The sequence below is a fragment of the Salmo salar genome, chromosome 09 (genome assembly GCF_965601325.2).
Source record: "Salmo salar chromosome 09, fSalSal1, whole genome shotgun sequence".
Lineage (NCBI taxonomy): Eukaryota > Metazoa > Chordata > Actinopteri > Salmoniformes > Salmonidae > Salmo > Salmo salar.
Window position 1 is genome coordinate 35,162,942 of NC_138299.1, and position 27,484 is coordinate 35,190,425.

The 27,484-nt window shown below is 44.5% G+C and overlaps 1 pseudogene across 1 annotated transcript; it reads right to left on the bottom strand.

Annotated features, from left to right (window-relative positions):
* Positions 1-1,334: 1,334 nt before the first annotated feature.
* Positions 1,335-27,437, bottom strand: LOC106611253 (cyclin-K-like; annotated as a pseudogene). Its single transcript, XR_014378746.1, has 11 exons — positions 17,211-27,437; positions 16,928-17,009; positions 16,608-16,739; positions 10,632-10,703; positions 7,293-7,326; positions 6,804-6,861; positions 6,352-6,526; positions 5,384-5,590; positions 5,235-5,268; positions 5,022-5,093; positions 1,335-1,468 (listed from the first exon to the last, which is right to left on the bottom strand). The product of XR_014378746.1 is annotated as a cyclin-K-like (transcript).
* Positions 27,438-27,484: the final 47 nt, after the last annotated feature.

Consider the following 27,484-nt stretch of genomic DNA (forward strand, 5'->3'; position numbering starts at 1 on the left):
CAAATTCCGCAACAAGTGTGTAAGCAATCGCAAAAAACTAATGCCCATGATTTTGGAATGAGATGTTTGACGAGCAGGTGTCCACATACTTTTGTCATTTAGGGTGTATATTCAAGCCATGGTATAGTGAAGAGTGGAAAAGGCTATAGGGTCACTCCTGACATGCAAAAGGATATTTAATTTCAGAATTGGTTAAAATGAGGTTAGGGTAAGTGTTAGGGTCATTTTCCTAATAGCCTCAGAATGCAGCTGCCATTTTCCTTCTCGGTCACATTATTCCTTCGTACATTTGTACAGTAAACTCATCTAAAGGTTTTCATATAAAAATGACAAATAAACATGTTACCAAAAGGCTCATATAAAAACAGCCATAGTACAAACAAACAACATTTTGTATTTGAAACTCACTAACAATGGAAGTTAACGGGTTGGTTCTTCATGACTGTGCTGAGTTTGGCGAAGGAGATGTAGGGTTGCAGAATTCCGGTAACTTTCCAAGGTTTTCAAAAAATCCTGCTTGGAGGATTCCAGATTTCCTGGTTATTCCCTTAAAATTCAAAGAATCTTTCAACCAGGATATCTATAAATCTGAGCATTTTGTCAAACATTACAGAAATTGTGCAAACTTAACAGATGACAGCTTCAAAGAGTTTATAAGGTCTGTCTTATCAATTGGCCGTCTTAGTAACACTGGAGAGACATTTAAAATGTTAGTCATTTAGCAGATGCTCTTATCCAGAGCTACTTACAGGGTTAAGTGCCTTGCTCAAGAGGTACAGCAACAGATCTTTCACCTAGTCAGCTCAGGGATCCGAACCAGCAACCTTTGGTTACTGGCCCAATGCTCTAACTGTTGCCCAACTCCCCTGTAGTAGGAGACTGGATGTGCCAAACCAACACCAGTCTCAACCCCCTCCCCCTCACCTCATCCAAGCTCCTCAACTCAGGCCACCGATGGGGGGCATGCCAGGGGGCAGTGGAGGGGGTACATGGCTCTGTCCTCCAGGGTGCGGGGGATAGCTGCTAGGAGGGATGCCCATCGCAGGCAGGTAGTCCCCGTGTCCCGGGGGCATACGTGGAGGGGGAAGGTAGCTGTGGTAGTACCCCAGCAGGGGTAGGCGGGCGAGGGTGGAGGATAGGAGGTGTAGGACCAGACGGTGGGGTATCAGGGGGGTAGACGTGGCTGTGGTAAGCCAGGGGAGGGCCATACGATGAGGGGATGGTGCTGTAGGACGGCCCCTCTGTCTTCATCATAGACTGGAGGCTCTGGGAACCCTCTCCTGACATGTAGGAGCTGGAGGTGGGGATGCCCATGATGTAGCTGGATGGGGGTGGTGGAGCAGGGCGGTGATGTAGCAGGGGAGGCTGGTGGAGGTCCTTTTAGGGGGCTCCGCTGGGCCTCCTACCCCAGTTGGGTCAGTCTCTCCTGGGAGAGGTGCGGAAGGGTGGGATGCTAGAGGCTTGTGGTCTGCAGGGAAAAGGGAATTAGAGAACCCTTATAGAAAGACTTGTGTTCAACAACTCTGAACCAAACCACTTCACACCATGTTCTTACTTCAACACATATGTACTTACACACACACACACACACACACACACACACACACACACACACAACCTCTTCCTAGACAGGCCATGAAAACAGAGCTGTTGGTGCTGCGAATGGTGCTCTTTCTAAGCAGAGTAGTTTGACAGCTGTAAGGCAGTTAGGCCGAGCGGTTAGGCAGGTCAGACAGAGGGTATCAAACAGGTCAGATAGTATCAGAGAGACCATACAGTAGAGTATCAAGTAGGTCAGACAAGTCAGACAGAGTATCAGGTAGGTCAGATAGTAAAATATCAGGCAGGTCAGACAGTAGAGTATCAGGCAGGTCAGACAGTATCAGAGAGGCCATACAGTAGAGTATCAAGTAGGTCAGACAGTAATATATCAGGCAGGTCAGACAGTAGTGTGTCAGGCAGGTCAGACAGTAGTGTGTCAGGCAGGTCAGACAATAGAGTATCAGGCAGGTCAGACAATAGAGTATCAGGCAGGTCAGACAATAGAGTATCAGGCAGGTCAGACAGTTTCAGAGAGGCCCTACGGTAGTGCATCAGGCAGGTCAGACAGAGTATCAGGCAGTAGAGTATCAGGCAAGTCAAACAGTATCAGATATGCCATACAGTAGTGTATCAGGCAGGTCAGACAGCATCAGACAGTACAGTCGTGGCGAAAAGTTGAGAATGACACGAATATTAATTTTCACAAAGTCTGCTGCCTCAGTTTGTATGATGGCAATTTGCATATACTCCAGAACGTTATGAAGAGTGATCAGATGAATTGCAATTAATTGCAAAGTCCCTCTTTGCCATGCAAATGAACTGAAGCCCCCAAAAACATTTCCACTGCATTTCAGCCCTGCCACAAAAGGACCAGCTGACATCATGTCAGTGATTCTCTCGTTAACACAGGTGTGAGTGTTGACGAGGACAAGGCTGGAGATAACTCTGTCATGCTGATTGAGTTCGAATAACAGACTGGAAGCTTCAAAAGGAGGGTGGTGCTTGGAATCATTATTCTTCCTCTGTCAACCATGGTTACCTGCAAGGAAACACGTGCCATCATCATTGCTTTGCACAAAAAGGGCTTCACAGGCAAGGATATTGCTGCCAGTAAGATTGCACCTAAATCAACCATTTTATCGAATCATCAAGAACTTCAAGGAGAGCGGTTCAATTGTTGTGAAGGCGGCTTCAGGGCGCCCAAGAAAGTCCAGCAAGCGCCAGGACCGTCTCCTAAAGTTGATTCAGCTGCGGGATCGGGGCACCACCAGTACAGAGCTTGCTCAGGAATGGCAGCAGGCAGGTGTGAGTGCATCTGCACGCACAGTGAGGCGAAGACTTTTGGAGGATGCCCTGGTGTCAAGAAGGGCAGCAAGGAAGCCACTTCTCTCCAGGAAAAACATCAGGGACAGACTGATATTCTACAAAAGGTACAGGGAATGGACTGCTGAGGACTGGGGTAAAGTCATTTTCTCTGATGAATCCCCTTTCCGATTGTTTGGGGCATCAAGAAAAAAGCTTATCTGGAGAAGACAAGGTGAGTGCTACCATCAGTCCTGTGTCATGCCAACAGTAAAGCATCCTGAGACCATTCATGTGTGGGGTTGCTTCTCAGCCAAGGGAGTGGGCTCACTCACACATTTCCCTAAGAACACAGCCATGAATAAAGAATGGTACCAACACATCCTCCGAGAGCATCTTCTCCCAACCATCCAGGAACAGTTTGGTGACGAACAATGCCTTTTCCAGCATGATGGAGCACCTTGCCATAAGGCAAAAGTGATAACTAAGTGGCTCGGGGAACAAAACATTGATATTTTGGGTCCATGGCCAGGAAACTCCCCAGACCTTAATCCCATTGAAAACTTGTTGTCAAACCTCAAGAGGCGGGTGGACAAACAAAAACCCACAAATTCTGACAAACTCCAAGCATTGATTAGGCAAGAATGGGCTGCCATCAGGCAGGATGTGGCCCAGAAGTTAATTGACAGCATGCCAGGGCGGATTGCAGAGGTCTTGAAAAAGAAGGGTCAACACTTCATGTAATTGTCAATAAACGCCTTTGACACTTATGAAATGCTTGTAATTATACTTCAGTATTCCATAGTAACATCTGACAAAAATATCTAAAGACACTGAAGCAGCAAACTTTGTGGAAATTAATATTTGTGTCATTCTCAAAACTTTTGGCCATGATTGTAGAGTAGCAGGCAGGTCATACAGTAGTGTATCAGGCAAGTCAGACAGTATAGTATCAGGCAGCAGAGTATCAGGCAGGTCAGACAGTAGCGTATCAGGCAGGTCAGACAGTAGTGTATCAGGCAAGTCAGACAGTATCAGACAGTAGAGTATCAGGCAGGTCAGACAGAAGAGTACCAGACAGGCCAGACCGCAGAGTATCAGACAGTAGAGTATTAGGAAGGTCAGACAGTGTTCTGGATCCTGTCCACCATGGGGTTATGATGCAAGAAGATCCCTCAGCCCTTAAAAGCACATACCTCTCATGCCTCTCTCTAACGACTGTGGTGTGTGAGTGATGATTAATATCCATCTATAAACCACATGTTAATCTACAGGCTTGCAATAACCAGCCAAGAGAGATGTGTGGTGTGGCATGCGTGCAGCCTAGCGGCTAAGAGCGTTGGGCCAGTAACCAAAAGGTTGCTGGTTTGAATCCCAGAGCCGACTAGGTGAAAAATCTGTCGATGTGACCTTGAGCAAGGCACTTAACCCTAATTGCTCTGGATAAGAGCGTCTGCTAAATGACTAAAATGTCAAATGTATATGTGCCTATCTAAAAGCTTGTGATTTGAACCGGTAGGCTACAGAGAATCCCCTACACTAAGCCTGATATCTAATAAGTGCTCGTCATATTTCTGCATGGCCGGGCCTGGACACTTCTCCCTCTCAGCCAATCAGAGGACACCTATCATTCTCTCAGCCAGTCAGAGGAGACTAGTTAATACCAGCAGCTAAACACTTCCTCCTCCTCAGCTCAGCTAGCTCCTCCAGGGACCAGTGGCTTCATTGTCCTGAATTACATCCTATTCCCCAAATAGTGCACTACTTTTGACCTGAGCCCTAGGGTAGTGCATCATACAGGAAATATGGTGCCATTTGGGAAACATCCCAGGGGCTTCTCAACCACTTAGCAGGAATGCCATGTGTCAATAATTTATTCTGCAATATGAGACATTACAGTAGTGAGTGGAGTGGACAGATCTATGCAGCATTAACACCATTTCAATGTTTACACTGCACAAGTGCTCATTTCAATAAGGGAATAGGTAAAACAATAAGGCTAATGGACAGGGGACTGTCTATATAAAACTTCCCAAGATAGTATGCATTTCCTTGAGCTTTCATTTCTATTTTGATCTACCGTTGATATTCTATTTCCTCTGGAAACCAACAGGTGTACCAGTTGCTGCACTGGTGTTAAGAGTTAGTGAGTCTGTTGGTCCTCTGAGTGGACTCACCAGAGAGGGGTTGTGCTGTGGGTAGAGGGGGCATCGGAGGCTCCAGCCTGGGGATCTTAGAGCCCACTGGCTCTGGAAGAGTCACAGAGAGAAAGAGAGAACAATATGTCACACTAACATACCTACTGTTATGAATCATATGAATCCTTGGCAGCCATACGTGTCCAAGGAATCATCTAGAGTCTGTGCCAGAGAAAATGTTAATTTGCTCACCAGGTGCCTTGCTTTCTTCTGTAGGGGACCATATCTAAACCACAACAAGGGAAATGGGTGTCAAAACAACTCAATTGAGTTAATCTGATCATAAAAAGAGCATGATGCCTGCCCTCACAAGAACCTTTTAACTCAAGTGTCAAACTCACGTGGGCTTGTTTGAGCTGGAGAGGAGGGCTGGTCTGGGGCGAGACCTTCTTGCTGAGTGGTGGCAGGACGAGGGGGTTGGGGAGTGGGAGCTGGGGGAAAGTCTGCAGCTGCTGGGGAGTGGGGACAGGGGTGGGTCTTCTCGCTGGAGGTCTGGGGCATCTGCTGCTTGCCCTGGGAGTACAGGTCTAGGATCTGGTGGCAGATGTCTATGGAGCAGAGGTCATTACTGAGGAGTGCATTTCATAAGTATGGATGTAAATGATGGTAATACATGGGTAATGATAGTAACATGGTAATAAACAAACAGTCCACAAACTGAAGTTAAGAGGGGTGAAAGTAGCCTCGGAGCCACACTGATCTCGCTAACTTAATATTACTGTTTATTGTTTGTACCTTTATTTAACAAGGCATGTCAGTTAAGAACAAATTCTTATTTACAACGACGGCCTACCAAAAGACCTCCTGCGGGGACGGGGGCTGGAATTAGAAATACAAATGTAGGACAAAACACACATCACGACAAGAGAGACAACACTACATAAAGAGACCTAAGACAACAACATAGCAAGGCAGCAACATGAAAACACAGCATGGTAGCAACACAACATGACAGCAGAACAACATGGTAGCAGCACAGAGCAGGGTACAAACATTATTGGGCACAGACAACAGCACAAAAGGCAAGAAGATAGAGACAACAATACACCACGCGAAGCAGCCACAACTGTCAGTAAGAGTGTCCATGATTGGGTCTTTGAATGAAGAGATGGATATAAAACATGAATGATATGTGAATTGTTCACAAACTGTGCAGCGAACCATTCATGTATCATTCATGAAAGCTTGTGAGATCTGGATGAAACAGACTTTCAATTATATATGCTTTTGTTTTTAACATTTAAAACATCCTGCACAAATGTCATAAACCCACACAACTATTTCACTGAGAAAGACCAGCCAGTCCCACCTTCCAGTAGCTCCACTGGGACATCCTGGACAAACTGCTCCAACCATCGCCGTGAAAACTGCTGGATGTCGCCGTCCACCCCTGAATGTCAAACTAACACAGCCGGCCAGCCAGGTACATGACTGCTACAGCTATGATCTCTGGCTCCCACTGCAGGGGCAGCATGGTACACAGACTGAGGGGAGAGGAGAGAGAGGTGTGTCCATCACTCACAGGGCACATATTCATAAAGCATCATTCATAAAGCATCTCAGAGTAGGCGTGCCAATTTAGGATCAGTTTTGCCTATTAAATCATAATGATTAAGAAGGGGGACCTGATCTTAGATCAGCACTTCTACTCCGAGACGCTTTGTAACTATCTGACCTGATTGCATCATCGTAGGCACATGGGTATCGATGTACTTTCATGGTTCTGCTAAGTTATGCATCCATGTACAGTCAACTGCTCACCTGTCATTTACAAAGGTCCAGGCCATCTGAACTAGTTTCTGGACTTTGTTCTTATCACCTGAAACAGATCAGAAATACTTCAGATGTGTGAACAGAAAGAGGTGAATGATTTTAGGGGTAGTTTTAATTCAGACAGGGTAATAATAGACACGATCAGATTATTATTTTAAATAAACTGTAGTGCCTGATTCCCACTATAGGGCCGACTTATTACACTGTGCTGACTGGGTTCATATTTTCTCTTCACATTGTCCTTTTCCAGCACAGTTCCAGCAACTACAGTACCAGCAACTATGGTGAACAGCTCAGCCCTTGTGTCAAATTCTGGTAACTTTCCCAAACTTTCTAGAAATCCCAGTTGGAGGAGTCACGGATTTCCTCCTTATTTCCATCCAGGAATATTCCAACCAGGATTTCTTGAAAACCTGAGAAAATGTTGGAAAGTTAGTGGAATTTTGTAACCCTAATCAAGCATATGTATCTGTGTACCTTTGAGCTGCTTGGCGTAGCAGAGCAGGAACTGCGACAGACCTATATCTATCCTACTCTGCCTTTCTAAGGTCTTCGAAAGCCAAGTCAACAAATAGATTACCGACCATTTCGAATCCCACCTCATCTTTTCCGCTATGCAATCTGGTTTCAGAGCTGGTCATGGGTGCACCTCAGCCACGCTCAAGGTCCTAAACTATATCGTAACCGCCATCGATAAGAAACAATACTGTGCTGCCGTATTCATTGACCTGGCCAAGGCTTTCGACTCTGTCAATCACCACATCCTCATCGGCAGACTAAATAGCTTTGGTTTCTCAAATGATTGCCTCGCCTGGTTCACCAACTACTTCTCTGATAGAGTTCAGTGTGTCAAATCGGATGGCCTGTTGTCCGGGGTTCTGGTAGTCTCTAAGGGGGTGCCACAGGGTTCAATTCTTGGGCCAACTCTTTTCTCTGTATACATCAATGATGTCGCTCTTGCTGCTGGTGAGTCTCTGATCCACCTCTACGCAGACGACACCATTCTGTATACTTCTGGCCCGTCTTTGGACACTGTGTTATTAACAAACCTCCAGACGAGCTTCAATGCCATACAACTCTCCTTCCGTGGGCTCCAACTGCTCTTAAATGCAAGTAAAACTAAATGTATGCTCTTCAACCGATCGCTGTCTGCACCTGCCCGCCCGTCCAGCATCACTACTCTGGACGATTCTGACTTAGAATACGTGGACAACAAATACCTAGGTGTCTGGTTAGACTGTAAACTCTCCTTCCAGACTCACATCAATCATCTCCAATCCAAAGTTAAATCTAGAATTGGCTTCCTATTTCGCAACAAAGCATCCTTTACTCATGCTGCGAAACATACCCTCGTAAAACTGACCATACTACCGATCCTCGACTTCGGCGATGTCATTTACAAAATAGCCTCCAATACCTTACTCACTAAACTGGATGCAGTCTATCACAGTGCCATCCGTTTTGTCACCAAAGCCCCATATACTACCCACCACTGCAACCTGTACGCTCTCATTGGCTGGCCCTCGCTTCATACTCGTCGCCAAACACACTGGCTCCAGGTCATCTACAAGACCCTGCTAGGTAAAGTCCCCCCTTATCTCCGCTCACTGGTCACCATAGCAGCACCCACCTGTAGCACGCGCTCCAGCAGGTATATCTCACTGGTGACCCCCAAAGCCAATTCCTCCTTTGGCCATCTCTCCTTCCAGTTCTCTGCTGCCAATGACTGGAACGAACTACAAAAATCTCTGAAACTGGAAACACTCATCTCCCTCACTAGCTTTAAGCACCAGCTGTCAGAGCAGCTCACAGATCACTGCACCTGTACATAGCCCATCTATAATTTAGCCCAAACAACTACCCCTTCCCCTACTGTATTTATTTATTTTGCTCCTTTGCACCCCATTATTTATATTTATACTTTGCAATTTCTTCCACTGCAAATCTACCATTCCAGTGTTTTACTTGCTATATTGTATTTACTTCGCCACCATGGCCTTTTTTGCCTTCACCTCCCTTATCTCACCTCATTTGCTCACTTTGTATACAGTGAGGGAAAAAAGTATTTGATCCCCTGCTGATTTTGTACATTTGCCCACTGACAAAGAAATGATCAGTCTATAATTTTAATGGTAGGTTTGTTTGAACAGTGAGAGACAGAATAACAACAAAAAAATCTAGAAAAACGCATGTCAAAAATGTTAGCAATTGCATTTTAATGAGGGAAATAATTATTTGACCACCTCTCAATCAGAAAGATTTCTGGCTCCCAGGTGTCTTCTATACAAGTAATGAGCTGAGATTAGGAGCACACTCTTAAAGGGAGTGCTCCTAATCTCAGCTTGTCACCTGTATAAAAGACACCTGTCCACAGAAGCAATCAATCAGATTCCAAACTCTCCACCATGGCCAAGACCAAAGAGCTCTCCAAGGATGTCAGGGACAAGATTGTAGACCTACACAAGGCTGGAATGGACTACAAGACCATCGCCAAGCAGCTTGGTGAGAAGGTGACAACAGTTGGTGCGATTATTCGCAAATGGAAGAAACACAAAAGAACTGTCAATCTCCCTTGGCCTGGGCTCCATGCAAGATCTCACCTCGTGGAGTTGCAATGATCATGAGAACGGTGAGGAATCAGCCCAGAACTACACGGGAGGATCTTGTCAATAACGTCAAAGCAGCTGGGACCATAGTCACCAAGAAAACAATAGGTAACACTCTACGCCGTGAAGGACTGAAATCCTGCAGCGCCTGCAAGGTCCCCCTGCTCAAGAGAGCACATATACATGCCCGTCTGAAGTTTGCCAATGAACATCTGAATGATTCAGAGGACAACTGGGTGAAAGTGTTGTGGTCAGATGAGACCAAAATGGAGCTCTTTGGCATCAACTCAACTCACCGTGTTTGGATGAGGTGGAATGCTGCCTATGACCCCAAGAACACCATCCCCACCGTCAAACATGGAGATGGAAACATTATGCTTTGGGGGTGTTTTTATGCTAAGGGGACAGGACAACTTCACCGCATCAAAGGGACGATGGACGGGGCCATGTACCATCAAATCTTGGGTGAGAACCTCCTTCCCTCAGCCAGGGCATTGAAAATGGGTCGTGGATGGGTATTCCAGCATGACAATGACCCAAAACACACGGCCAAGGCAACAAAGGAGTGGCTCAAGAAGAAGCACATTAAGGTCCTGGAGTGGCCTAGCCAGTCTCCAGACCTTAATCCTATAGAAAATCTGTGGAGGGAGCTGAAGGTTCGAGTTGCCAAACGTCAGCCTCGAAACCTTAATGACTTGGAGAAGATCTGCAAAGAGGAGTGGGACAAAATCCCTCCTGAGATGTATGCAAACCTGGTGGCCAACTGCAAGAAACGTCTGACCTCTGTGATTGCCAACAAGGGTTTTGCCACCAAGTACTAAGTCATGTTTTGCAGAGGGGTCAAATACTTATTTCCCTCATTAAAATGCTAATCATTTTATAACATTTTTTACATGCTTTTTTCTGGATTTTTTGTTGTTGTTATTCTGTCTCTCACTGTTCAAATAAACCTACCATTAAAATTATAAACTGATCATTTCTTTGTCAGTGGGCAAACGTACAAAATCAGCCAGGGATCAAATACTTTTTTCCCTCACTGTATAGACTTTTTTTTCTACTGTATTATGTTTGTTTTACTCCATGTGTAACTCTGTGTTGTTGTATGTGTCGAACTGCTTTGCTTTATCTTGGCCAGGTTGCAATTGTAAATGAGAACTTGTTCTCAACTTGCCTACCTGGTTAAATAAAGGTGAAATAAATAAATAAAAATAAATGGGTGCTCTACCTGCAGGTCAAACTTAATGGTCTGCAGCAGGATGCTCTGCAACACCATCACCTCCTCCTGTACAGGGACAGAGTCATGGAAAACATTGTGACCAGGAAGTATTTTGGATTCAGACTAAGGGTGTGAATGTTTAAACGTTAAAACGAAGTTGGTATCCTTAACGTCATCGAAAAATCCCTAACTGAAAAAGTTTTTTAGTTTTTCCCCCACATAATTAAAATCACAAAACATTTTTGTTGTTATAGCAGACATGCTATAAAGGGCCTGGGAAAGTCAAATAAAACCAGAGCGGAAGAGGTGAGCTTTAAGCTACTTGGTGAATTGCAAGGCGAGATGCAGATGCAGATTACCAAAACATATGAACCCACTTTTACCTCCGTCTCCCGCCTGCTCGGTCTCTTTGCTAATGATGCAAGTGTGTCTTGGGTCTTTTGTGTGTAGAATACCCTTGCCTTGTCATGGCACCGATGTCCTCGGGCCAGTCTTACGAGCATGGGGTAGACTACTGTTAATTTTTGCCTCATATGAGATGACAGTATGCTACCGGTAGCCTGTATCAATTACCCTTTTCCGACATAATGGAATGTGGCCTGTCATGCCAAATAGTGTCCTCCTGCGTCACAATGGGATTTGATGAGCTGTGAGAAAGGATGAAAGTGAGAGGGGGAAAGAGAGGTGGGAAGAGAGAGTGGAAGTCAGACAGAGAGAGAGATGGAGAGAGAGAAACAAAGAAAGACAGCAGTGCAAATATGCTTAGACTAGAGTATTTCAACCACTCTTCTCTTCCAACTTGTTAGGCAATCATATCTACATATGGGGGAAGGATGGCCAGCTACAAAGGAGTGTGATTTTTACTAAGGAGGAAAAGGAGGCCGTGCTGACCGAGATGCATGCTGGCCATTTCAGAGTGAAGCTCATGATTGCCAAAATCAACTTACTCTTCTTCTGATGTGGAATTGTCAATGAGGTGGACAGCTGGGCAAGTGAAATAACCTTTTGTTAATCAATCCCATTCTATTATATCTGAAATTATTATGATTTCAATGAATGTCATTTCAGAGACCACACAATGTTTCAATTTGTAACTTTTTGCTTAAAGGTCAGTACCCTGTCTAGCCTGCCAGAAGTTTGAGAGGGTGAAGACTGTGGCGCCGGAGTTGAAGCCCATCAAAGTTGTTTCACCATGGCACATGATCGGTAAGTGTCCCAATAAACATTTTGCCCTGATAAGTTGTTTTGTAATGGTTGCTTTATTTGACCACAGCAGAGTTCAATATTATAGAATGCGTGTCAGTATCCTTACAAATATGAAAATCTGCATACTGTATGACACAGATACTGGTAACAATAAAGTAATCTTCTCTCTAACACTTTAAATGTTAGGGGTGGACCTCATCGGACCCGGCACGAAATCCAGGAATGGCAACAGCTGGTGTCTGATGGTAACCGATGGGTGGAGTGGAGTCAATAACCATTAAGGCCATTAAAGGAAGAGTACGTGCTGAACTCTAAATTCCCTTCTGTAACCCATTAAAAAGGGTGCTTGGAACCAAAAATAGATTTTCGTTTTGTACGATACCCCTCAAGGAGGAGACTGGCGAGGCCACAACACCCACGGTTTTTGTTTTTCCATGGTACATAATCAGACATATTTCAATATCTTACATTGTCAATAGATATCACCTTCCGACCCCTCCTCCAGGTTTGGTGAATGGACCAACCAGACCCTCAAGACTGCCACGGGCAAGCCCCTTGATTGGTACCTGGAAGGGTGGGAGAACAACCGGAACACTTTGCACACAACAGCAGCATCCAGGCTGAGTACGGATGGGAGCCGCAGCTGTTGACTGAGGATAACAATGCAATTGCATATACAATTATTACATATACTGTAGTCTTTCAAATGCGTGATTGACTTAGAGTTGTTGTTGAACTATTGCTATTTTTGTATAACGTCTGTGCTGAGTCGGAGGGGGACCAGCTTGAGATAGACTATACTTTCCAAAAGTGTTGAAAAGTACATATCTCCCATTTATAACACTGCACTAATCCATCACATTCTCACTGTAGAGTGTAACCTGTGTGTTTGCTTGTTTACGTCTCTGTCTCCTACCCTGTTCCCTTTAACTCTGCTCCTGTTCTCCAGGACCTAGGAGCTCTGCCCAACAACCAGACATGGATCCACCTGATGTCCTCCACTACCAACCACCCTCCCACTTTTCACTACATCATCTACAGCTACTGTTGTTGTGATGTCTGCTCAAAAAGTTATCTTGCTCTATCATACTGGGCACATAATATGTGAGATACACAGATGAACTAAAAACACTAGCACTGCAAACACTCAGGGAAAAGTCAGCAGCAGTGCCTGGACTTTGCAGTCTCCCTCTTCAAGTCTCCCTTCCGAGACTGGCTGCCTGACAAGTAGAACCTCCCACCCACACAGCAAACACCTCTTCAAAATTCCAAACACCAGAATTCAGCATTTTAGTCTATGATTGCCATGTGAATGTACAAAAAAAATCTATGAAAACGGTACCAAAAAAAAGATCAACGTTTATGTATTAAAATCTTAAATATTGCAAGATTGGTTCTCACAGCTGTTTCACAAGGTGTTCATTATTGTAAAGTCTCCTTTGATGGTATTTATTTGTTCCACATTCATTGTTGTATCCTAGAACCTACAATATATATATATATATATATATATATATATATATATATAAAAAAATTCAACCACAAGGGAATACTAATGAGCTATGCAATATAGAGAAAAATGTATCCTAATAGAGGACTAGCAAAATTATATTATTTCAGTGTAGATAAGGGAAGGGCAGGTTCAAATGAAAACATGACAGCCAGACAAGCCAGTGTATGAATCAAACAGATTTGCATAAGAACGGAGTGGAAATTAGCTGACTTCCTGGTCTGTAAGGTAAGTAACTAATGTGTCAAGCAGATTAGACGTTTTCTTTGCCATTTCCGTAGCAACATTTAACACATGGATTTCATGTTGTAACGTTAACAAGGTACCCAAAAGTAGTTTTAAGTAATGTTTTCACTTTATTAGCTAAACTTGTTCAAACAACGAAATTGTTGTGAAAATCAGCATAGCGATCTCCAAAATTGTAATCATTAGGTCATCACACCGTTGGTAAGGCAACAGACACTAATAGTTAATCGAATCCCATTGTGATGCAGAGGGGGACACTTTTTGGCCAGGGGACATTACTTGGCATGACCGGTCCCTTGAAAGTGCCTCGGCTAAGGCATGTTTGTTTGTCTGTTAGGTTAGGCTACACTACGGATTTTGAAACACGACATGAAACCTTCTCTGGTGATATGAACGGCCGTTTCTGTAGCGGGATTAAAGTCCAACACTTGGCAACCAGAACTGTCAATCAAATAATCTCGAGCTGCTGCATGCAGCCTGCTTGCTGCGCACAGACCACTCTCTCCTAAAAAAGTAGTTTAAAGTTGGTTAAATACCGTGACATTACAAGACATTTAGTAGAAATAAAACACTTTTAGGTACCCTACCTTAAAAAAAAAAACACAGCAGCACATCAATCAGCAATGTTTATTGTTATCAGGGAAAAAATACACTGCTCAAAAAAATAAAGGGAACACTTAAACAACACAATGTAACTCCAAGTCAATCACACTTCTGTGAAATCAAACTGTCCACTTAGGAAGCAACACTGATTGACAATAAATTTCACATGCTGTTGTGCAAATGGAATAGACAACAGGTGGAAATTATAGGCAATAAGCAAGACACCGCCAATAAAGGAGTGGTTCTGCAGGTGGTGACCACAGACCCCTTCTCAGTTCCTATGCTTCCTGGCTGATGTTTTGGTCACTTTTGAATGCTGGCGGTGCTTTCACTCTAGTGGTAGCATGAGACGGAGTCTACAACCCACACAAGTGGCTCAGGTAGTGCAGCTCATCCAGGATGGCACATCAATGCGAGCTGTGGCAAAAAGGTTTGCTGTGTCTGTCAGCGTAGTGTCCAGAGCATGGAGGCGCTACCAGGAGACAGGCCAGTACATCAGGAGACGTGGAGGAGGCCGTAGGAGGGCAACAACCCAGCAGCAGGACCGCTACCTCCGCCTTTGTGCAAGGAGGAGCAGGAGGAGCACTGCCAGAGTCATGCAAAATGACCTCCAGCAGGCCACAAATGTCCATGTGTCTGCTCAAACGGTCAGAAACAGACTCCATGAGGGTGGTATGAGGGCCCGACGTCCACAGGTGGGGGTTGTGCTTACAGCCCAACACCGTGCAGAACCTTTGGCATTTGCCAGAGAACACCAAGATTGGCAAATTCGCCACTGGTGCCCTGTGCTCTTCACAGATGAAAGCAGGTTCACACTGAGCACGTGACAGAGTCTGGAGACGCCGTGGAGAACGTTCTGCTGCCTGCAACATCCTCCAGCATGACCGGTTTGGCGGTGAGTCAGTCATGGTGTGGGGTGGCATTTCTTTGGGGGGCCGCATAGCCCTCCATGTGCTCGCCAGAGGTAGCCTGACTGCCATTAGGTACCGAGATGAGATCCTCAGACCCCTTGTGAGACCATATGCTGGTGCGGTTGGCCCTGGGTTCCTCCTAATGCAAGACAATGCTAGACCTCATGTGGCTGGAGTGTGTCAGCAGTTCCTGCAAGAGGAAGGCATTGATGCTATGGACCGCCCGTTCCCCAGACCTGAATCCAATTGAGCACATCTGGGACATCATGTCTCGCTCCATCCACCAACGCCACATTGCACCACAGACTGTCCAGGAGTTGGCGGATGCTTTAGTCCAGGTCTGGGAGGAGATCCCTCAGGAGACCATCCGCCACCTCATCAGGAGCATGCCCAGGCGTTGTAGGGAGGTCATACAGGCCCGTGGAGGCCACACACACTACTGAGCCTCATTTTGACTTGTTTTAAGGACATTACATCAAAGTTGGATCAGCCTGTAGTGTGGTTTTCCACTTTAATTTTGAGTGTGACTCCAAATCCAGACCTCCATGGGTTGATAAATTGGATTTCCATTGATTATTTTTGTGTGATTTTGTTGTCAGCACATTCAACTATGTAAAGAAAAAAGTATTTAATAAGATTATTTCTTTCATTCAGATCTAGGATGTGTTGTTTAAGTGTTCCCTTTATTTTTTGAGCAGTATATATATAACATTTTACGCCGGAGCAGAATTCTACTGTCTGAAAATGGTACAGACCTGATGAGGCACTTGTTTTTGTTGTCTGAAAAGTTGTCAATTGTCTCTATGGACATGTTACTGTAGCTGTGTTCTATGTCTGTAAAGGGTCGTGGTAGATAGAGCTTCATTGTCTGCCTCTAACAGTCATATAATAGGACCATTATTCTACATTGTAAATTGACACGGAATTTTATGATTTTTCCTTATCATTTTAAAGGAAAACCGATAAAAAAAAAAAGGCAGTTTAAACATGAAGCAAAATTGTTAATTTGTCACATCCCTAATTCAGACCCTGTCCTTCGCAGGGATGGAAAGATAATTCACTACCCGGTCAGGGGTCACAACTTCATACTAGCACAGCACTTCCCAAACGCAGTCCTGGGGACCCCAAGGGGGGCACATTTTGGTTGTGGACCTAGCACTACACAGCTGATTAAAACAATGAAAGCTTGATGATGAGTTGGATATTTGAATCAGCTTTGTAGTGCTAGGATATCGTTCAGCAGGCTGCGAGCCGTCTTGATGATGTCTTTACATTTCTTGGGGGTCTCTTCCACCTCTTGGGGTCCCCAGGACAGCGTTTCCCAAACTCAGTACTAGCAACTTACAATGAACACGTTTAATGCAATGGACACATCCATTTGATGGACGAGGTACCCTCAATATCAAAGTACCAACTATTACTGAATATATAACATCTTATAATCCAGACAATTGCAAAAGGTTAAGTTAGTTTACACACTTGTGAGGCTCTCACCTTTGGGTCATCTCCAAACTGAGCGAACTGTATATCGTTCAGCAGGCTGCAAGCCGTCTTGATTATGTCTTTACATTTCTTGGGGGTTTCTTCCACTTTACCTGCCAGGAATAGACAGCAACCCCCAGTCACCTGTAGAGACGTAGCTTTCGTTAGCTGGGTATAGATAGTCAAACCAAAGAGATAAAACAGCCACAAATGAACATGGGAAACCCTATTCAACCTGTGACGACGATTTCCATTGTAAAGGGCTCATCGGAACCATCTTTAAAATAGCCAAGTCTAGTCAAAAGAATGAGTTGTACACTGTGCATACTTACATATCTGGGGAACCGCTTAAAAGAATGAAACATGTAGAAGCGATGGAAGTAGATGATCCCTGTAGCCAATGTGTCATAGTGTCTGGTCACAGTGTTAAGGAACTGAAGTTACTGTAACAGCGATGTTGATAATGAAATACAATCGATAAACAATAAATACCTTATTCTGACAACCATGAAACCGGACTAGTTTACTCTCCAGCCTGCCAAAACGAGACACCACCAGATCCTGCACAGTTGCACAACAGTGTGTGTTTGTTGCTAAACAATGAAGGAAGGATACAGTCTCAGGCGCGTGCCCACGTCGAAGATAAACCGTGCCCCCTCTCTCTGGTACCGGGCCTCGGTGGCCGGGTCGAGGCCCTCGGACTGGGAGGGGTGTGAGCCAGGTCCTTCTTGTCCCAGTACCAACATGGCTTGATGTGATCCAGACTTGCAGCTGGATTTCCAGGGATCGAATTCTCCCTGTATTCTTTCATTAACTATCCTTAAATGGTAGAAACTTGCTAGCCACTGCACTGTACCCGTTATCAGCTTCCTAAGACGACAACTATCGATACAAGGGATTTAGCACAGCGATGCTATCTCTACCATGTGAATAACCTCTCTATAGCTACGGCTAGCTGCAGAAATAGTAAAACGATGTAATCCATTCAGTTAAAATAGCTACACTCGTATTGGAGTGTACGATGCCATAAAAATAGGAAGCAATCTTTCACCACACAACAGTGGGACGGGCACGTTGACGATCGGCATCCTTCTCAACAAATAAATCCTACTCAATATTCTAGTCTCCATAACAAATACATCATTAAATACTACATTCCCTGAAGAGATCCCCAGCAGTTCACTTAATCTTGGGTCTTCAACTCCATTACTCCTTACATCTAATAACCATAACTCCCTTTCCCTCCCATATTGCTGGCACTGAAATAGAACATGTTCCACTGTGTCCATCTCCTCCTGATTATGATCACACCTCCCAGTCTGATGTTTTCCTACCAATTTGAAAGTACTATTGAGCCTGGTGTGTCTCAGCCTTGTCATTACACTCTCCTCCCTTCTCTCTCCACCTGATGACCTCCCTGCCCCCAACTTTTCCTGAACCTTCTACAGGGGTCTTCCCTTTCCCACAACTCTTGCCATTTGTTTTTAACCACTGTTTATCAACCCCTTGGCTTCTGCTTTACTGATTGACAATTCCATCTCAACATTAGGATGTTTGAGAGCCTGCTTGGAGATAACAGCCACCTCCTAATTTCCCTCTACTCCCACATGAGCTGGTACCCAGAGGAACATCACAAACACCAATCTGTCTCACCCTATACAAGCACTGCAAATCCTCACACAATACATCCTGTCTGCTCCAAGACACAAATTAATTTAAGCTCAACAGTGCTGCACAGGACTCAGAGCAGATGACAACCCTGTCTGGCGTCACCTCCTCCACCTAGCCTGCAGCCAAGAGTATGGCCAGCCACTCCATTGTGTCACTGCCACCTTAAACTCAGGAACAATAAAAGCTATTAACACTATTAAGCAAAGCAACACTTTTGACACATTTCATATCTGTTTAAATTGATTTTGTTACAAATGAAGGATTTAACTTGGTTGTTATCAGACTTCTGTCCCTGTAGCCATTTTATGAGTGGATAACATAACACTATGTATTGTTTAGTTTCTAAGGATTTTATTTCAGTTCTTTGATATGAACTGTATGTTAAATTATATGGTTTTGTTTTTGGCTCTCTCGATTGGATGATTGTATCAGCCAATGAGAGCTATGATTAGAATTTATGTCCTCCCTGTTTTAGGGTCCTTAGATCCATTTGTGAATATAATCAAGAAAGCATAGTACTGTGTTCTTAAATGTTAACTTACAACTGAATCAACTCCTTCCTAAACAGCTCTTACCCTCTCAAGCAACCCTAGATCCATCACTGGCTGAGGGAGAAACCAAGGCTGGATAGCAGGAAGAACCACAGAGGGCTAAACTCCCTGCCAAACAGCCACATCTCTCTAACCATGACATTGCCTATCCACCCAAAACATGTATTCAGATTTTGTTTATGTTCCCAGCACTCTAGGGGTACATTTTTTGTAGGATGTGTAACCTTATGTACTTGTAGATTTATGTTAGTTGTTGTCTTCTTAACAAAGAGGGGGTCAAAATCACCAGCTGCATTAATATTGCAGTGCATCTCCTCCTCATGGACTGCACCAGATTTGCCAGTTCTTGCTGTGAGGTGTTACCCCACTCTTCCACCAAGGCACCTGCAAGATCCCGGAAATTTCTGGGGGGAATGGCCCTAGCCCTCACCCTCCGATCCAACAGGTCCCAGACGTGTTCAATGGGATTGAGATCCGGGCTCTTCGCTGGCCATGGCAGAACACTGACATTCCCGTCTTGCAGGAAATCACGCACAGAACGAGCAATATGGCTGGTGGCATTATCATGCTGGAGGGTCATGTCAGGATGAGCCTGTAGGAAGGGTACCACATGAGGGAGGAGGATGTTTTCCCTGTAACACACAGCGTTGAGATTGCCTGCTATGACAACAAGCTCAGTCCGACGATGCTGTGACACACCGCCCCAGACCATGACGGACCCTCCACCTCCAAATCGATCCCGCTCCAGAGTACAGGCCTCGGTGTAACGCTCATTCCTTCGACGATAAACGCGAATCCGACCATCACCCCTGGTGAGACAAAACCGCGACTCGTCAGTGAAGAGCACTTTTTTCCAGTCCGGTCTGGTCCAGGGACGGTGGGTTTGTGCCCATAGGCGACGTTGTTGCCGGTGATGTCTGGTGAGGACCTGCCTTACAACAGGCCTACAAGCCCTCAGTCCAGCCTCTCAGCCTATTGTGGACAGTCTGAGCACTGATGGAGGGATTGTGCGTTCCTGGTGTAACTCGGGCAGTTGTTGTTGCATCCGGTACCTGTCCTGCAGGTGTGAGGTTCGGATGTACCGATCCTGTGCAGGTGTTGTTACACGTGGTCTGCCACTGTGAGGACGATCAGCTGTCTGTCCTGTCTCCCTGTAGCACTGTCTTAGGCGTCTCACAGTACGGACATTGCAATTTATTGTCCTGACCACATCTGCAGTCCTCATGCCTCCTTGCAGCATGCCTAAGGCACGTTCACGCAGATGAGCAGGGACCCTGGGCATCTTTCTTTTGGTGTTTTACAGAGTCAGTAGAAAGGCCTCTTTAGTGTCCTAAGTTTTCATAACTGTGACCTTAATTGCCTACCGTCTGTAAGCTTTTAGTGTCTTAACGACCGTTCCACAGGTGCATGTTCATTGATTGTTTATGGTTCATTGAACAAGCATGGGAAACAGTGTTTAAACCCTTTACAATTTTACATTTACATTTTAGTCATTTAGCAAATGCTCTTATCCAGAGCGACTTACAGTAGTGAATGCATACATTTCATGCAATGAAGATCTGTGACGTTATTTGGATTTTTACGAATTATCTTTGAAAGACAGGGTCCTGAAAAAGGGACGTTTCTTTTTTTGCTGAGTTTAGCTTTTTTAAAGATGTCTGACCTGCTGACTCATGTGCTACACTTCCATAATTCAGTCAGATTATTTGAGCTGTGCACCTTCACAAATACCTGGGCTAAAATCTCTGCTTTCCCCATATCTCTCACCGCAACAGTCTCCTGTCATCCTATCCTGCCACACTGATTCTAGACCTGCTCTCTTATTTGTACATAGAGGTTATGGGGAGAAACGATGTTGTAAGTAACTGACACAGGTCTTGGTAGTGGTGGTCAGCTAGTGAAGAGGTCCCAATGTCATATGCCGTCTTCCTACTGAATTTGAATCGTGGGAAAACCCCCCCAAAATAATAATTGATAAGCAAAGGCAATCGGGTTTGATGACATTTTTCAAGTCCAGAAATCCAGAGAAAGATGGTGAATGGAACCCAGAGAACTGTCATTGCCGGAGGAGAGGAGTGAGGGGCAAATGGTTTCTGATGGCGATGCCTTAGCTAGCAGCGCTGCTAATGCTGCCAGTTCAGCATCACCACCGGCCCCTCCACTAGCTAGTAGGCCTACTAGCGAGTCAGACTCAGCGGGAGATGGAGAGCTGGTGGGAGAGAGGGGGGTGGTGCATCTACCAACAAAGTGCTCAGAGCAGGTGCAATTTTCAGTTCAAGAACAAGCAAACGTATAGCCCCTGGCTTGTAATCCAGAATTCAAAGTTGGGCTGTACAACATGTAAAAAGGCAGGGCGTTTTGGTCTAGAAACGACTGGAGGGATTAAACTAGCAAAAGAGTGGGTGGAATGTACAGTAAATTAACATCCTATGCCTCAGATGTAAAAAAAAAAAAATAGCAACACAAAAAACAAAGAGCCCTAATAAAAAAGGTTTTTGAACATTTGGAGGCTGCAAGCCTTGTAGACAAGGCTAGAGAGGACACCCAGGTTATAGTTAACACTCCAAATGAAAAAATGCACTAAAGCCAGAGTCTTCAGAACAGATTTAGGAGACTAAACGTCACAGCCACAGGCCCGCTCATGACTTTGAGCAAGAAATGGACTCTCAGGAGTTAAATGGACTTGACATAGGGAGAGTCATTGTGGGAGGTTTTGAAAACTAAAGTAGGATTTTTATTTTTTTACCTTCACAGTAAAGAACAAGTTTGTAATCTGAATATGTGTGTCATATTATCACATAGGCAGGAGGCCTATATATTCTCATATGTGTGTTCTGCTGTAGCCTACATTGATTTATTTTATTTGAAGTTATAATATAATATTCCAATATTGTGATATTTGTTCTACTGCTACATTGATGTCTTGAAAATGATCAGAAATGCAGGTCTAGTAAGCCCCACAGCTGAGTATGTACGTATGCATATGGCCGGTGTTCTGCAGTGACATCTAAGAATGTTGCTCTACATTGATGTCTACAACATTAAGCTATAAGAAATTCAGACTTGTGTAAGCCCAGCAGCTATACTCAAGTATGTGGGCATACTGCAGTGACGTCTAAAATGCTTTGAATTAAATCAGCACCTTGGAGAGTGCTGTCCGTTTCAACACCATAGATTGTAGGCTACTTGGCTGTGTACTGCTATGTAGTGTTTGACACTTTTTTCCCCTCAATGTGTTCCGGGACCTCAGAGCCCCCTGGATAATCCCCCTTCTCGCACTCACTATGTGTTCCGGGACCTCGCGATTTACAAGTGAAGCACTGAGTACACATGATAGTGTACTGTAGGAATGAGGGTGGAAGATTCCCATTTGGGAAAGCGGAGTGGGGTCAGTGAACAGGAGCGGTCTCAGGTTGAGATGTAGAATTCAGATATAGAAACAGTGAGTGATGGAGTATGAGGAGCAGCAAGGCATGTGATACCCATGGGTACAGGGGGAGAAGGAGTAACGCAGTTCCCTGGTGATTACTACCTCCCCGTAGATTACATCTGCCTGTCATTAAACTCGAGATCAGAGTAAGATCTGGTGCAGATTAATTTCCAGTTACTGGGATAATCCTGGTTCCCCGGCAGTCTTTAAGACTCACAAGCCCTTTCTCAACCAGTAGTTCCTTGAATACTTGTCCATTTACAACAGTCCGTTGTCGACACAACAGTGGTAGGCCTGATCACCGACAATGATGAGACGGCCTATAGGGAGGAGGTCAGAGAACTGGCAGTGTGGTGCCAGGACAACAAGCTCTTCCCCAATGAAAGACAAAGGAGCTGATCGTGGACTACAGGAAAAGGCGGGCTGAATAGGCCCCCATTAACATCGTCGAGCCTGTAGTGGAGCGGGTCGAGAGTTAAGTTCCTCAGTGTCCACATCACCAACGAACTATCATGGTCCAAACATACCAAGACAGTCGTGAAGAGGGCACAACAAATCCTTTTCCCCTCTGGAGACTGAAAAGATTTGGCATGGGTCCCCAGATCCTCAAAAGGTTCTACAGCTGCACCATCGAGAGCATCCTGACCGGTTGCATCACCGCCTGGTATGGCAACTGCTCGGCATCTGACCGTAAGGCGCTACAGAGGGTAGTGCGAACGGCCCAGTACATCACTGGGGCCAAGTTTCCTGCCACCTAGGACATATATAATAGGCGGTGTCAGAGGAAAGCCCCCAAAAATTGTCTGAGACTCCAGTCACCCAAGTTATAGACTGTTTTCTCTGCTACCGCATGGCAAGCGGTACCGGAGCACCAAGTCTAGGACCAAAAGGCTCCTCAACAGCTTCTACCCCCAAGCCACAAGACTGCTGAACAATTAATAAAATCGCCACCGGACAATTTACATTGACCCCACCCCCCCTCCCTCTTGTACACTGCTGCCACTCGCTGCTTATTATCTATGCATAGTCACTTCACCCCCACCAACATGTACAAATTACCTCAACTAACCTGTACCCCCACACACTGACTCAGTACAGGTGCCCCCTGTATATAGCCTCGTCATTGTAATTCTTATGGTGTTACTTTTTATTATTAATTTTTATTTTAGGCAACTAGGTAAATATGTTCTTAACTCTTCTTGAACTGCGCTGTTGGTTAAGGGCTTGTAAGTAAGCGTTTCACGGTAAAGTCTACACTTGCATTCGGCGCATGTGAAAAATAACGTTTGATTTGATACTCCTGTTCCCTCCCTCCCTTCCACACCTATATGGGATCGCCCACTTTATAAAGGTAACCCCCCGTACATCATCCTGTACATTTTCCCATGTCAGTCCTGTGATCCCAATATACTTCACTGCCTGCTCCACTATGATCTGTATCTTCATAGTCTTAGATTGTAATATTTCTGAGCAATTGTTTGCTGCTGTCACAAATGCAACAACCGTCTTCCATGTCTACTACCAGTCTTGTGTTCTCCCCCATTCTGCTCCCTACAGCACACCCAACCTGCATCCCAATCTACCCTGGAATACCCGCTCTTATAGGTGCCCCGCTTGTTTCTGCGTGAACTACTGTACTACTACGGCTTCTGCATACAATATTTTACACTCACTCCTCCTGCTACCCTTCCACCGGTCTTTTCATCACTGCACAAGCCCCATAGTTACAGCTCTTTAACTGGACCACGTCTCCACATTTCCCATATCCTCCCCCACAAGTCTCACATCTCCTTTTGCCTTTACACAACGCTGCCACATGCTTTTGAACAGATTAAAGCTACGCAACAGTTTCGGAACATAAACTCTGACATAGTAACTCATATACCCAATCCTATTTTCTTCTGTCAGTACAATTTCTTCAAAGTTTAGTAGCACTGACAGGCTATCCACCTTTTTCCCATCTGGTGTTATCTGGAGCCTCCCTTCAAGGGCTTTATTGGAATGGGAAACATATGTTTACATTGCCAAAGCAAGTGAAATAGATAAACAAAAGTGAAATAAACTACACAAAACTAACAGTAAACATTACACTCACAAAAGTTCCAAAAGAATAAAGACATTTCAAATGTCACGTCTATATACAGTGTTGTAATGATGTGCAAATAGTTAAAGTACAAAAGGGAAAATAAATAAACAAAAATATGGGTTGTATTTACAATGGTGTTTGTTCTTCACTGGTTGCCCTTTCTTGTGGCAACAGGTCACAAATCTGCTGTGATGGCACACTGTGGTATTTCACCTAATAGATATGGGAGTTTATCAAAATTGAATTTGTTTTTGAATTCTTTGTGGGTCTGTGTAATCTGAGGGGAATATTAGTGTCTCTAATATGGTCATACACTTGGCAGGATGTTCGGAAGTGCAGCTCAGTTTCCACCTCATTTTGTAGGCAGAGTGCACATCGCCTGTCTTCTTTGGAGACCAGGTTTGCCTACGGTGGCCTTTCTCAATAGCAATGCTCACCGAGTCTGTAAATAGTCAAAGATTTTTTTAAATTTTGGGTCAGTCACAGTGGTCAGTTATTCTGCCACTGTGTACTCTCTGTTTAGGGCCAAATAGCATTCTAGTGTGCTCTGTTTTTTTTTGTTAATTCTTTCCAATGTGTCAAGTAATTATCTTTTTTTTGTCCTGGGGCTCTGTGGAGTCTGTTTGTGAACAGAGCCCCAGGGCCAGCTTGTTTAGGGGGCTCTTCTCCAGGTTAATTTCTCTGTAGGTGATATCTTTGTTATGGAAGGTTTGGGAATCGCTTCCTTTTAGGTGGTTGCAGAATTTAACAGCCCTTTTCTTGATTTTGATAATTAGCAGGTATCGGCCAAATTCTGCTCCGCATACATTATTTGTTTTTTTACATTGTACACTGAGGATATTTTTTACATTGTACACTGAGGATATTTTTACATTGTACACTGAGGATATTTTTACATTGTACACTGAGGATATTTTTACATTGTACACTGAGGATATTTTACATTGTACACTGAGGATATTTTTGCAAAATCCTGCACACAGAATTGTTCATTTCTGCTACTCCTGTAATAACTCCCTTCACCCACTACTGTTGGGTTTGATCCGGCTACTATTAACCACGTTTACATGCTTGCTTGAGTTGGAGACGCGGAACCAGTGAGGAAAGATGGAGGAAGCAGATGAACTGGATTCTGAATATAATGGCTGTAGAATCAAGGAGAATTGGAGTATTGTCCAAAAGAATGAAAAACGGAGCAAAGTAGTGTACAGGGATGAGAATGATCCTTCGTATCTAGTAGGAGTACAGTTTGTTAATGAGGAGCAGCTGAGCAGAGTACCAATCTTGAAGAAACCATTTGAGTTATCTAAACTGGTGGAGAGAGTACTAGGTAAAGTGAAGGCTGTGAGGATCACAAGATTTTTTGTGCTTTTGCAGACATGAAGGGACTTGCATTGTCTTAAACGATTTGATAAGTCAAATCAAATCTCATTGGTCACATACACATGTTTAGCAGATGTTATTGCAGGTGTAGTGAAATGCGTTGAAGTTTGAAGTGTTGTGTGTGTCTCTTCGGAACAGGGCACCCCTCAAGGGGGTTATATCTGGCATCTCGTTGGAAGTCGATTTTGAAGAGATAAAAAATATTCCTGGAGTGATTGAAGCACGTCAGATGAATCGTGTGGTGAATGGTGAAAAAGTGAAGAGTCTATCTGTTCTTTTGTGTTTTGATATGGAGTCTCTCCCTACTCAAGTGCAGTTAGAGTATATTAACTACAGAGTCAGAGCATTTATCCCAAGACTAATGCAGTGGGATCATTTTAAAGCTTTTGGTCATGTATCAAGTGTTTGCAGAAGGGAGAAGCCGAGATGTCAAAGTTGTGGAAAAGAACATATGTGTAAGTGATGAATATGTGACATGTTGCAATTGCGGTGGCAACCATGAAGCCATGTCTTTCGAATGCCCCACAAGGGTGAAAGAGAATGAGGTAGCCACAGTCAGGGCTGTACAGAGCATTTCATATGCAGCAGCAGCTGTGAAAAGAGTTGAGGGTTTGAATGGTGCACCAGAACAGTCCATGGTGGTGGATAGGCCTACACTGCAGGCTGCAGCGGTTGCCTTTCACCAGCAGGATCCTGACATTTTAAAGTTTAAGAAGGTGGACTTTGTGGCCTTTATAGTTATGGTAATTAATGGCACTGCCAAGGTGGAGAGAAGGTCCAGGAAGATAGAAATCATAGTGGATGCAGGGGAGCGGTTCCTGGGGCTGAAAGATTTCTCAGTGAAGGAGTTACATGGAACATTGGCACAAGCCGTACCACCCTCTCAGGTCCTAGAGTCTGAGAAGGGAGATATGGAAAAAATAAGTGGGAGTTTTGATTGTTTGGCAATGTGCCATTTTTATTGCTGTGTTTTAAGTTAGTTTCACTATTACCTGTGGATTTTTTCGGGGGGTTTCAACCCGTCCAGTTGGTGGCAGCAATACACCTTCGTGGGTTGTAGTCCGCCATAAAACCCACACACAGAAGAATGCTTGAGTTGGAACTCCTTGTCATGCTGTTTAGTATCGAGGAACTTCAGCAGACACAACATATCCTGCTTTACTCTCCAAATCCCTAGCCTAGTCAACGCGATCGGAGTGACTCCGCCCTCGTCCTTAGATTTCACCAACACCTTGAACTCTCTCAGTACAACACTGCGAACCGAACCTCCCTCATCACTACTCTCCTCCGACAAGACCTGTAAAGGCTCCTCAGGCTTCTTCTTCTTCTGAACCTTTACTCCCACTACTCTACCTCCACCCCTTTCCACCACTAATACACTCCATCCCGCCCTCTCAACTCCTACCTTTCCATCCATCTCTGCTCCAGTCACAATCAAATGTTCCTCAACCACCACCGGATTTCACGCTCTCCAAACCGCTTTGTAGGAATTTTCAACCGACCCGCCGGAAAAGTAACAATTGATGGTACTTTTAAATCCCCTGAAGTCAACTTCCAATCACAAACCACGAAGGGATGGTTTTTGTGTTAACGTTCCGAAGCCAAACTGCCATTCGCGAAATCTGATCATTTGGACCAATCCGTACGAAGAACCCGTCAAAAATGTGCCAATAGGCAGAGAAATGAAGAAGACCACACTTTCCAACAACCAATACAAATCAAGAAAGGTAACATTGTTTGTGGGTGTAGAACATTTGTGATCCAATCA